The following is a 12,896-nucleotide window of genomic DNA, read 5'->3' on the forward strand; positions in this document are numbered from 1 at the left end:
ATTCTGCAAAGGTTTGGGCTTTTCTTTTCTTTCCTTTTTTTTTTTAACCCAACCCTCTCTGTCAAATGTGAGTAGTTTTAGGTCCAAGTTAAAATAGGTCCTCATTAAAAATAATGCATTCCATACTACCGCGCCCGTACGTAACGTGCATTTTAAAGAGAAGGTAGTCAGCAGGCTTAAAAACAAAGAGAGTGTCTCCAAGTTAAGCAGATAAGAAGATTTTTCTTTCTTTTTTTTCCAAACCCAAGTTAATTAGCTGGCATGTCAAGCCTCATAGATGTCTTCCTACCTTTCAAGGGCTGAAGAATCCCCAGTAAATGTACTTAAACTTCCTAGTGAGGGCCGGGGAGATGAATGCAGAGATTAGGGTGAGTATTACCCTGCCTTCTCAGTGCATCCCAGCTGCAGTTCATCCTACTATTGATAATGATGCTTGGAGTTACTGAGGTGGTTTCTGAAACTCACATATGGGGTCCTTTCCCCAAGGATGAGGAATAATAGCAGCACTCAGGTGGTGCAGGGAGGGTAAGCACGGATTTGCCGTTATCTTTGCCTGGTGTGCGGTGACTTGGGTTGTGCTGATTTAATAAACACAAAGGTGCATTCAGGACAAGGGCTGTAAATTCTCTTGTTTCTGTTTGAGTTTTGTGCTAACAAACAGGAAAAACAAACAAACAAACAAACAGAAGAAACCCAAACCCAAACCACAACAAACAAGCACAGGTGAAGGGAAAAAAAATGTCAGCCTGCTGGAACCCAGCCCTGGCAGAATGCTGGTGCAGTATGAAACGTTTTGTGGCCAAACTCTCAGCAATTTCTGTAATACCACAATTTAGCAATACTGTAGGCTGAGCTGAAATGCCTGGGACTTTGGTTTTTTTGAACTTCTTCCTTTCTACTGTTACATTTAACGTGCAGCATCTTGAATTACTTAGCTACAGCCAGATAGAAAGTTACAGCTCCTTTTTGCTCTGCACCGAGCTGTTCCTGCTAAAACCTGCCCATCAGAGTCTAAAAGGCCTTTCCAGTATGTTTTCCATCATTAGTCAGTCTTTAAAGTGCCACTCTGAGGCAGGTTTTTATCTCTAAAGGTTTTAACTTTTTAATTAGTAAAAGGAAATGCCTCACACACCTTCCTTAAGTTACCTTTGTGGAGCTGGTTCCACCTACAGAGACATAGCTTGTCCCTGTGTGCAGTGTGTTTGATCTGCTCACGCTGATACTACAGGAGTGAAAAGCAGGACAAAAGACACCTTCTGGCCCTGCAGCTTGCAGAAAGTCATACATGGGAAATGTGCACAACCCCAACTCAACACCACCCTGGTGTTCTCCACCAGCTTCAGCTACTCAGGCATGCATTCCTGCATATTACTGCCTAGTCTCCATGGCTATGTGGTCCTTGTCTCCTAGGCTGACACAGGAGTCAAGGGGGAAGATTGTCCACTGGTGATGTGCATACCTGTCCACAAGGAATTCCGTGGAACACTCACACTCATTTCTCACCTCATTCTTACACACTGGAGTAGTTTTATGAGATACACTGATGGAGGCCCTTTTGGAGGCTGCTAAATACCAAGTTTGTTGCATGCTTGGTTTCATGCAGTTCCTGGGCATTGACGAGTCCATGGTGCAAAGCTGGCAGGGAGGGGTGTCCAATCTCACCCAAGCACAGGCAGAAATTCTGTATATAGAGCTGTGGTGGAGGTTATAGTTCCCCGGTGTAGTGTACCTGCTCTACCTCTTGGACATCAAGGTAGGTAGTCATCAGTCTCTGAACTGGGGCCAACAGCTTTTCATCCAGCAACTGCATGCCTTGCCCTCCTTGTTTGAGGGTGGATGCCTTGCAAACAAAACATGCACCAGGCATGAAGCATGCTGCTTTTCCCAAGGAGAACATGCTCCCCAGTGCATCCCACTAACCCTTTTGGGGTCTGAACTCCTAGCAGTGCTAGCCAAGGGCATTCATCGTCTCACAATCTCCTGGGCATTAACATTTAACCATCCTATAATTTGGTTTTTAAGTGAAAGCAGGGAGATTAATAAACTTAATCTAGCATTCACACAGATTTGAGGACAGCTGACCTCTGCCCTCTAGAGACCCAGGCTCATTTAAGCATCTGCATCTGAGAGAGCCCCTACAGTTGTAATGTCGCAGCGTGTCCGTCCCCCATGGGCCGCAGCGTGTCCCCCTCCACCTCTGCAGCAGGAACAGCAGTGACAAGGAATTGGTTTCTTTTATTTATGTCTCCTGCTTCTCAAAAAGGGTCAGTGTTAGCAGACACAGGTGCCTCCTGCAAGATGGAGCAACTGCCCAGGGGAGACCCCAAAAAAAGAAAATCTTAGTCAAAAGGAAAAAATCAAAATTCAGTCTTCCAAATTGTTAGCATTTAGCAAAGAGGAAAAGAAAATTCAATAAAAAGGAAAGAAAAGACACAATTGAAAAAAAAACCAACACAACAATAAAGCCTGGGATGTGACATCTTTGTTTTGGGGCACAGCTTTGCAGGTTTTGGTGTTATCCTCCCCAAAAGCCCAAATCAGCAAAGGCTTTCATGTGGAAGCGTTCAGGCGGCGGAAACGGTGCCTCCAAGTGCAGAGCGCTCTGCCTGGCTTGCTTTGCACATCTCACGTCCTACCATTCTTTGGGAGAGAAAAAAAATTTGGCTAGGAGTAGTTTTGTCAATGCTATTAATAGATATGTTTAATGCAGAAGTGTGCAATGTGATGAACAGCCTTGGCAGGAACCATACCCAGCCTGATTGTATTGTAATACTGTTTGATGCAGCAGTATGTTTGATCAGTTACAAGTGATGAGTATCATATCACATCAAACAATTTAATACAGTCTCATTGTATGGAATTATGGCTGCTGTCAATCAGCATGTGGCCTATTCCTTGCAGATCTGGCTTTGGGAGCTGGAATACAATGGCAGCTACATGTGCATTAATAAATAAAGTGCTGCTGAAATTCCATGCAGACCTGTTGAGGATTGCTTTTGTTTCTCTTTCATGGCCTTTTTAATATTTTTTAACGTTGTTTTTTATTAGGTTTTTATTAATGTTAAACTTTATTATTATTATTACTATTATTATTACTATTATTATTATTTTGTTCTCCCCCCCCACTTTCTTTTTCAGTGCTACAGGGAGATGAGGCCACCTGGTCAATAGGAGTGCCAAGGACGGGACCAGTGTGCTTTGAAGAGTGCTTGGAAAACATCTAGCAAAGAAATGAGAGAGTTGGGAATTTTGATTTTGGTTTGGTTTGTTTTCTTCCCTGTGAATATCAGGCTGAGCATCAAGCCACTGAACTTGTTTTCTGCTGAAGCTTCACAAGAGTCTCTTTTTCCTTGGCTTCCTCAGGGGGAGGAGAGGCTACCTATTAAAAATGCATATGTTTTGTCTTACTGCTTGGCGCACCTCACTTGATAACCCCCTACTTTGATTTGGGGATGGCACTCTTTGAACTTAAAGTCTCTTCCTTAGGACTGATATATTCAAGGTGCTGGAGGGGAAGCCTGTGTCAGATGAAAGATCCGTATGTAAATAACGGTGTAGAGGTGGGGTTTAAGGCATTACCCATTTTACTATCAGTTTCAGACATATGCTGCTCTGATGCCGGCGTGCCTGGCAAAAGCTGGGAGCCCCTCCACACAGCAGATGATTTTTAATGAAGTCATACTCTGCTGCCTACAAATACAGGGTCATGCTACACTTGTACAGGAGCAGTGATTGCAGTAATGTTGCTTATTGTGGTCAAAGAGGGCAGAAGATTGCCTTTTTGCATTGTGTGGCTCTGGGGTTTTGGAGCCTGCACAGACAAATTGATTACACTGCAGCAGGCCACACATTCTGCGAACGGAGGTGTCACGCTGGAAAGCCAAATTTCAGCAGCTGATGAACCAGTGCAATGACTGCGAGTTGTTCCACCTTTTGCTACAGTCTGAGCCTGCAAATCTAAACAGCATCAGGACTTGAAAGGGAAACCTCAGAAGAAATTTTGGTAGATGCTAAAGGAAGTGGTTGTTGACTTAATAAACGACACATTTCCTTCTACAGAGCAAATTATCCTAGGGGTTCAGATGAAGGATGGGTAGAGGCAGGGGCAGAGATGAGGATATCTGCATTGGAGGAAGTACTTCTAGCAGACTTTGGGGTGGTGAGTTTGAGTTCACCTCTGGTTTGGACGGGGTGCATCCTTGGCTTTTCCACCACAGGGATTTCCCAGCTTGCATTGACTGATCATGACGAGGGACTTAGAGCAATCAGGGCTGTGGAGCTAGTCTGGAGGAGGCTTAGCCTTTATGTAACTCGAACAACCTGAACTCAGAGGCATCCTTATAAAGCAAATAAATAAAGCCCCAGCTTGCTCCTGTAATATCATCCACCTGATTATTCCTGAGCACTGCTCAGCCAGGTATTTCCTCTGCCTTGTAATCCAAGCAAGACAGACAAGACCCCATATGCTCCCTTTCCCATATGGGAATAGGTTGTTCTGTTGCCCATCTAATTCTGGACTCTGTTGGGTTTTATGGACTACAAAATGGCCACAATTATACCCTGCAAGAGCAAATGTGTCTGACTGATTCAGAGCCAGGGAGCTCCGTGGTGTCTGATAGCCTGGGCCGTTCACAGTGCAAGGTTGTGTAACAATAACAAGTGTAAAATAATATTTATAACTGTCCTTATGGAAAAAAATGATTCTGCTTCAGACATGGCCCCTTACAAAGCTCCCAGTGATGCTCCAGAATCACACAGCACCTGAAGTGGAGCGTGTCCTCCCCTGGTTTATCGCATGTCTGCCTTTAATTGGCAATGGCTCCGTCTGAGACCGTGATCCATTCAAATCCTGTAGGCCACACAGGTCTGGAAGGTATTTAGATCAGAAAACTCATCCAAGCAAGAGGGGCATTGCTTTGCCACTAATCCACAGGAGAGCAGTACCTCCACAAGGTTATTTGTAGATTATAAGGCCAAGAAAGGACTATTTGGATCATCTGGTGTCACGTGTATAACACGAGCCATATGACTTCCCTCAATTAATTCCTCTTTGAACCAGAAAACCTCATCCTCTACCCTCTCTAAAACTTGCCAGTGGTGCAGAAGCCACCACAGCCTTTGATACTGTTAGATACTGCTAGACATGGTGGCTTTTGGAGATGTTTTTCTCTCAAACAAGGAGCCAAAAGTGGTGTTTATCTCCTGTGATCATTAGATACTTGTTGCTAGGGAGAGGATGTCAGTCACGACATGGAGGCTGAGGTATCACAATATCAGTGTGTCTTTTGCCTGGGTTTCCCTCATTGTCCCACCTCCATCTGACATTCTTCCTTTTGCTCATTTTCTGGGGCTGGTATTGCAAAGGGACAGTTCAACAGCAGACAGCACAGTGCTTTCGCTGCAGAGAGCAATGGTCCACTGGCAGATTGTGGTCCCAGCAGTCATTGGGTGAGATCTACCCAAGATAGCCAGAAATGGAATGGCTGAAGTGATAATCACACCTATAGCTAAAAGGCTTTGAATTGCCCTGCATTTTGGGGGTCTGAAGAAACAAAATAAGAGAAATCAAATGGTGTAGGTTGTGAAGCTATTGCTGCTGACTGGGATGAAAGGCACCATATGTGAGATGTGTTGCCGATGTCTTGTCTGCAGAAGCAGCTCTTCTTAAAGAGAATAGGGACAGAGTGATTTGTGCCTGCTGGGGGAGGGGGCATCAGTTCATGGCTTGGTAGCATGAAGGGGGAGGTTAGAGAATGAGAGTGGATGCCATTCCCCCACTATGCATGAATGTAATGAGCTCAGGGTTACAATTGTTGAACTAAAATGTCAGATCTTTAATTATAAGGAGAAAAGCTTTAAAAAAATATAATGCTCTAGAAGATTAACTCTGATTTTTACAGGCATCCACCCTCACTGGTACAACGCAGAGATCTCCCTCTCCTAGCTGCACAGCCTATGAAATGGGTGAGAGGAATATGCTTCCTAGCTAATGAGATGCCCATAGCTCCCTCATCATCATCATAGCAAGAAGCTTCAGAAATGCAGTAAAATTCAGGCCCCTCCCTCTTTTTCTTACTTTCTTGAGGGAAAATTCATAGTGACTCTAAATGTGTGGAAGAGTGAGCCATGGGGAGATAGGACATGGTTCTCCTCTCTCCCAGGGGTGCCATAGCACTCTGCACCCAAGTCACTCAACCCTGTTGTGAAGCATTCAGGGCACCTCCAGTCGTGGTCCTCTGTGCTGTAGTGACACAGGCATGCCCTGCACACAGGGTGCTCAGGAGGCAGCTTGCTTTGTGCAAGCAGTGCACAGCCCACTGGTATTGTGTGCCACTGACATCCAACGTGAGACCTTCAAGCACATCACTAAGAGGATGATCTTAAAGGTCCTTTTCAAGCTAAATGATTCTATGTAATTCTGTGTCTCTCCCTCCCTCCCCCCCAACCCCCACCTTTGGTGCAGGACCCCCCAGCGAGTTAAAAGTAGAAGGGCTGCTCAGAAAGAGGTCAGCTAACAAATGATAGCAAAATCCTAGTCCCAGATTTTCTGTTTTCAACATGCTGCACAACTAACACTGTGACACTTTGGCAACATGATGGGGAAGAAGGGGGGGAGGGAAAAAAATACAAGCCCACAACAGAAACCTGTGCCAGCTGACTGATGAGCACCCATCTTTTTTAATTAATTGGGTTGAAAAATGCCTTGTGTCACTTCCAATGCAGGGGCTCTTTCAGCCGTGGTTTGGTCTTGGTTTGGGGTGGGTTTTTTTCTGGATGCCTATAGGGATGTATCTCAGTGTGGATTTGAAAGCCCAGCATGAGGCCTCATCAATGATAAAAATATGTATATGCTAGAACTGTCCACACATGCCCAGAGTGGGGGGGTGGGGGAAATATTGGTAACTTAAACATAGATGTGTGCATAGAATGTTCTGTTCTGTGTTCTGAGAGATCTTTATAAACAGATTTAATACATGGTTCTATTATTCACAGCTTTATGTGTGCCTGTGTGTGCACTGTGGTGTTTTGGGGGGGGTTGTTTGGGTTTTTTTTTTTCCTGGTATGCTTTCGAGGGTTTTATTTTTATTTATTTTTAGCAGAGTAATATATCTGATTTCTCCTTAAATTAAATGAATTTATTTGTCTGCCTTCCCTTAATGGAATCAGTTTTGATATACTCTTTGTTCATGCTGTTACAGGCTTCAGTCTAAGGGCTCTTTGTATTAACTTTTTTAAGTTACATTACAAAGAGGTTTTAAGATTTCCCAACAGGCTTTTATTTAACCAGGGCTTTTGATCTCAAACCTGCTGGGGCCTAGTGAAATCCTTACCAATTCTCCAGTAACTCCTCACTATTGGAATTTGAAAAGACCCACCTGAAGGATTTAACTCGCTGTATGGCTTCAGCCATCCTTTAGATGCTTCTATTCATGCAGACAGCGAGGGGGTGAGGGCACCCTTTGTGATCCTCCAAGTAGCCTAAGGTGCCCTTTGCATAAGTTGTACTCCTGAGGAAATAAAAATCAGGAGGACACAAACCTATATACCTTATTTCCTGCTATCTTTACTTAAAGGAGGAGCACGGGGGGTCTGCTTAACATCCTTTGCTACCTAAATACCTTTTGGACATGGGAACTCAATAAAGGAACTTTCATTGCATCCATTACCCTACTGCGGTGCATAGCAAATTAGATTTAAAAGGGTCCTTTTTCCCTTACAGCTATTTCTATCATTTTCTTTAAAATTTCAATTTAGTGTCTAGTGACAGAATATCCTGTAATGTACATTAGAACTATATAGCACCAATTATCCTAACTGTGAACATTATTTCAAAAGAATTAGTTATATTAAGCTATAGACAAACCGTTAGGGGGAGGAAAAAATAAAGAAGAAAGGTCAGGTTGGGGGGTGGGGGGAAGGGGGGGAAAAAAAAGCAGCTATGTGATAATGTTTTAAAGGAGCAACATGAAGTGAATGCTCTTTTCATTTGTGAATCCTTTCGTTTGCCATAACCCATGCTGCAATTTCATTCCTCTTTTGGGCTGGCATTGTTTAGGCAAGGCGATGGCACCTCACCCCCCACCCCTCCCGAGCTTGCAGCTGTAAAGGGTGGTGTAAAGCCTCCCAGCTGAGGCTTGTGGCTGTTGGAGAATCAACATCTCCTCTGGGATTTATTTTTTCTTTTGGGGGGTGGGAATGGGAGTCCAGAAATGCATGAAAAGCCTTTTGGCAGCCACTGATGACCAGTGGAAAGCGGGTGGGGAAAAAAAACCACGTTGGCATACCAAGCTTGAAAGAATATAACAACTAAGCACATTCTTGTCCCACGATGTGTCCGTTACCTGCATTTCCTGTCAGCTTCCTCGGATATTGCTGCTTTAATTTCGTGTTGATGTTGAAACCAAACCACTCCAAAGAACACAACAGAATCTACTTGCTTTCTACTTACTTTTTTTGGGGTAATTGTTATTATTACTCACGACTCCATTTGTTTATTTATTTGTGGTTTGTGGGCTGGAGGTTTTTTGGGCTTCAAGGAGTTTGGGCTTCTCTTTTATGTGCATGCATTTGACCCAGGTATGTATTGCGTTGGAGTTCTTTTGGTGTAGGTGTGTCGAATAAAAATCCTCTGGTCTACTTCTTCCTCTTTTTTACCAATTTATTTCTTTATTTATTTGTCTTGCTTAGAACTGGTGTAAGACTTCTACTGGAATTGTGCAAGGTTTGGTTATTTCAATTTGCAGGGATTCCTGGCAAATCATTTGTGTTTGTTTGCGGTCCCGTGGGGTCAAACTGCCATGAATTTTGAATGATCTAAAAACTGTGTAGTTTACTCCAGCTAAAACTGCCTTCCACTTGAAAACATAAATCAGCTCAGCTGAAATCTACTCCAGGTCTTTTCTTATTTATTTTTTTTTTTCTTTTCACCACACTTGGGATTTGCCCCAGCTCCAGCAAGAGCTGGAGCATCATCACACTGAGCCCTTGTGTTCAGAAGAGTTGTGGCACCCAAGCTGCTCCCACAGAACAAAACTGCCACCAGCAAAGTGCCAAGCTGCTGAGCAGGGGACAGTCCTGACTGTCCAGCACATGTCAGCGAGCCATGGCTGCCTAAGCACACTGACAATATGGTCCACTTGGGATTGCAGTTTGTAACAGGTTCGCTTAGGGTGAGTTTTGCTTCTTTGGGGGCTTGCTTACACCAGTCTAGAATCCAATAGCTTCACAAACAATGTAGGACTGCAAGTCAAGAGTCTTTTAACTTGCAAACACAGCTCCAAGAGGAGTCACAGTAGGAGCTTTCACTTTTTCTCCAAGCAAAGTGAAATGAAAAGCAGATGCACACACTGGCATTGTCTCTGGGATGGATGATATTAGTTCACCAGCTTGACATCTGCTGAGACTAGATTAAAACCCCAAACATGCTGGGCTAGTCCTGTTTTCTAGCTCCTCTGAAATGGATTTGCCTCATCAAGTGTTTTGTGGATTCAAGCTTACCTACAAACCTGGAAGCCTCTGAGCTGGGGCTCCAAGTTGGGCTTTGTGATGTTAAGAAGATGCAAACCACCCTCAATACATTTATGTATTTGTGAACTGAACGGGGGCCTTGAACAGGAGTCCATCCTTACAAGACTGAAACGAAAGGTAAGAGGAAGAGGAGGGCAGTCAGAAGAGGAAGTAGGAGCTTTTGATTGGCAAGGCCTGACTGTATTTGAACATGTGTCCATGTGCACCCACAGACCAACTCCCCACTCCAAGACCTTTATTCTTAATAAAATTTCCTGAGCCATGTCATCTTTGCCCACTTCAAAGAGGAGAGGCTGTGCTTCTCAGGCCCGTCTTTTCCACCACGCTCTACTCATTGCTCTGTGTCTTGGAGGTGTATAGAAAGCCCTGATTTCCATGTGGATGGTGATGGTTGCCTTTGTTGAGGGAGCAGCACCGGATGCTGCCCGGATGCTTGAGCAGCCAGGAGAAACCAGAGCATCCCAAGTTTTATTCTAGCAGCTCCCCTTGTGACCTTTGGTAAGTAACTTAACCTGTTGTCCTCAGGATCCCCAGTAAAATGGGAGACCTTAATACTTATCTGGTGGGATAACAGTGCTTAATACTTACCTAATTGGATGACAATACTTACCTACATACCTCACAGGGGTGTTGTGAGGATTAATTAGCTAATGTTTGTAAAGTGCTTTGGAGATGGAAAGCAGCATATAGCAGCAGCTAAGCACCGTTACTCCCTGCCAGCACCGAGACCTTCAAATGGCTAAGGACAGAATAAGAGTTTTTAAATGAAATGGTGCAAGGCATCCAGACACTGGAAGCATTTTTAGACAGAGATTTCTAAGAAAGTTGGGGAACAGGAAGGCCTCATTATGTGACCTGAAACCTGTATTTCTTTTAGTTGCCCCCCTAGAGTTAATGGCAGTTAGGTGTCATTTGATGGGTTGCAAAAACTGCTTGGTGGAGTGGAAGATAAGTCAGTGTTTACTCTTGCTGAGCCAACAGTGTTTCTTGAAATAAATATTTCTGTTACAATTTGGACAAACAAATACACTCAGTAAGCCAGAGGAGGTGTTGCTTTCTCTCTTCTTTCTGTATTTCTTCCTCTTTTTTTTTTATCAGCGTCCTTCTGCTCCCATTCCCATTAGGGTAACTGAAAGGTAACACTGCTGTAGGAGGTGGAATTCCACCAGATGCAAAAGCATTTATGTGAGAGCAAAGTTGTGTTTGTATGTGGTCTGAAATGCAGCTTGACACTTGGAGTTGAGGAAAAATCCAACCCACAGTTCCTAGAAATACACAGAAATGCAACTTGAACAGCAATTGTCAAGGCCCTTCCTGCCTGCAGCATGGTTCATGGCAGCTCCTGGGCAGATACTGCAAAAGGAAGGTCTGATATAGCACAGACCATATGGTTTTTTTCCCTTTCACAGGAGGAAACTTTGCAAGATTTTTGCCTTTAAATATTTTATTTGGTGCCTAATATGGGCCTTTTGGTCCAAGAAAGCAGCTTTATAGTTATCAAAGCTCCCATTTGTTTGGGTTTGGTTTGGGTTTTTTGCAGGAGCATTTCTTCAGATCTTTTATACTTCAGCGTTAGGGAGAATTCCCACAAATTCCTGAAATCTGTTAAAGTCGAGCCTAGTGCTTGCATTGGTATGTTGTGTGCTGCCTGTCCCTCTTCAAAAGGCTGTGCATTCTCATTCTGGAGATGCAAAAGAAATTTGATACACTGCTGGGCTAAGCACCAGGATCTGGTTGGCTCTCGGACCAGTTCTTACATTTCTACATCAGGCCAAGGTAAGAATGGAGAACCCCAGATAGAAAATCTACCCCAAAGCCTCTCTTATGGATACCAGGTTATTTCCAAATGTAATAGAGACCATTCACCATAATCAAAGGTGAGTCAAGCACAATGGCATCAAAGAGCTCAAAGCAGCCACGAGGAGAACTTGACCCAACCCCAAGCGCATTGTCTGTGTCCCAGCTGCCAGAACAACTGAGGAGACCTTGGAGGAAGCCAGCCAGGAAGTCAGGTGCTGTTGCTTGAAAGAATATCCTCTAGATTAACTGGCATTGGGCCCTTCAGCTGCTGCTTGAGCCCAGCATGGGCCCATGGGCATTGAATCCAGCTTTGGACCACAGGAAGAGGATGAAGTATGACTGACACCGTCACCAAGAAGCTTGTCAAGCCAGTGCTTGTAAGATATGCATATGAGTATAATAGCTATCTGCAGTTGGCTCTTCCTCAGGAAGGGCTGGGGGGGACAAGGGGACTTGCTGTTTAGGGACAATTATCTGTATCTAGGCAGCAGAATTTGCAGGCTTGTAAGCAGGGTGATTTGGTTGAAGTAGTGCCCAGCATGAATATTTCCCAGAACAGGAACTGTTGCAAAAATGGAGAGGATCACCATAGCTGGTGCTTGGAGCTCAAAAGATCAAACTACAGACAGGGAGGGAAAGGTGGGGAAAGACAGGTCCACAATTGGATGCTGAGGGAGCAAATAGTAGAAAAAAAAGTCAAAATCTGAATTTCTGTCCCTTCTTTCAGTGATCTCAGACATATCATTTAACCTCAACATAGAAAAAGCTAAAATCCCATTTCTACTGCACCCTAGGAGTTAGAGATAGTGAAGCATCCAGGTGCCACCATGGTGGAGACAGACATGGATATGCTGAGCTGCTCCCATCACAAAGCATCGTGTGATTGGATAACACTTTTGCTGTTACCTCTGCTCTTGCTGCCTCTGGGAAGCCTGAAGAAGATGTAGCAGCAGATAGCTTCATACACCTGGGTTTAATCTTCCCTCTCCTGCCTTACACAAATCAACTCCATCTGATAGTGTAGTGCAGATTTCCACTGTGTTCACTGCCTTGGCAGCACTCCTTTAAAAAAGAGATGTTCTGGGAGGAATGCACAACTCAAAGTCTGACTTTTTGAGCAGACTGTGCTTGCTGCATCAGTGGTTGGTGATGTGTAGTTCTGCCCAGTCGCACCTGAAAGTGCTTCAGTGATGTCTGCCAGAACTTCTATGTCAAAGCTTTTAATCCTACCCTAAAAAGTGGTTTATAAATAGCAACTTCCATTAAAAAACAAACAACCAAACAATCCCTTAAGTTATTTAGTGGTCAAATAAGACAGTGATCCTGAACAGGAATGCATGTGGCATGTGTGTGTCTGAGCATGAGGCACCTGATCACTGAGACTCTTTCTAGACACCAAAGAGGTATAGGCACATCTGGGCTACGATTGATTCTGCATAAAAAAGCTCAGCCATCCCTTCCTACCCTTTGGCCAAGTATTTACACTTTTGCCCTCAAGCAGCACTGATGCTACCTGCTGCATGGCCCTTTTGGGGAGCTCAACTGGCCAAACCCAGCCCCTGGGAAAT

The sequence above is a fragment of the Melanerpes formicivorus genome, unplaced genomic scaffold, assembly GCF_026170545.1.
Source record: "Melanerpes formicivorus ecotype bairdi unplaced genomic scaffold, bMelFor1.0.p_v2 SCAF_41, whole genome shotgun sequence".
Lineage (NCBI taxonomy): Eukaryota > Metazoa > Chordata > Aves > Piciformes > Picidae > Melanerpes > Melanerpes formicivorus.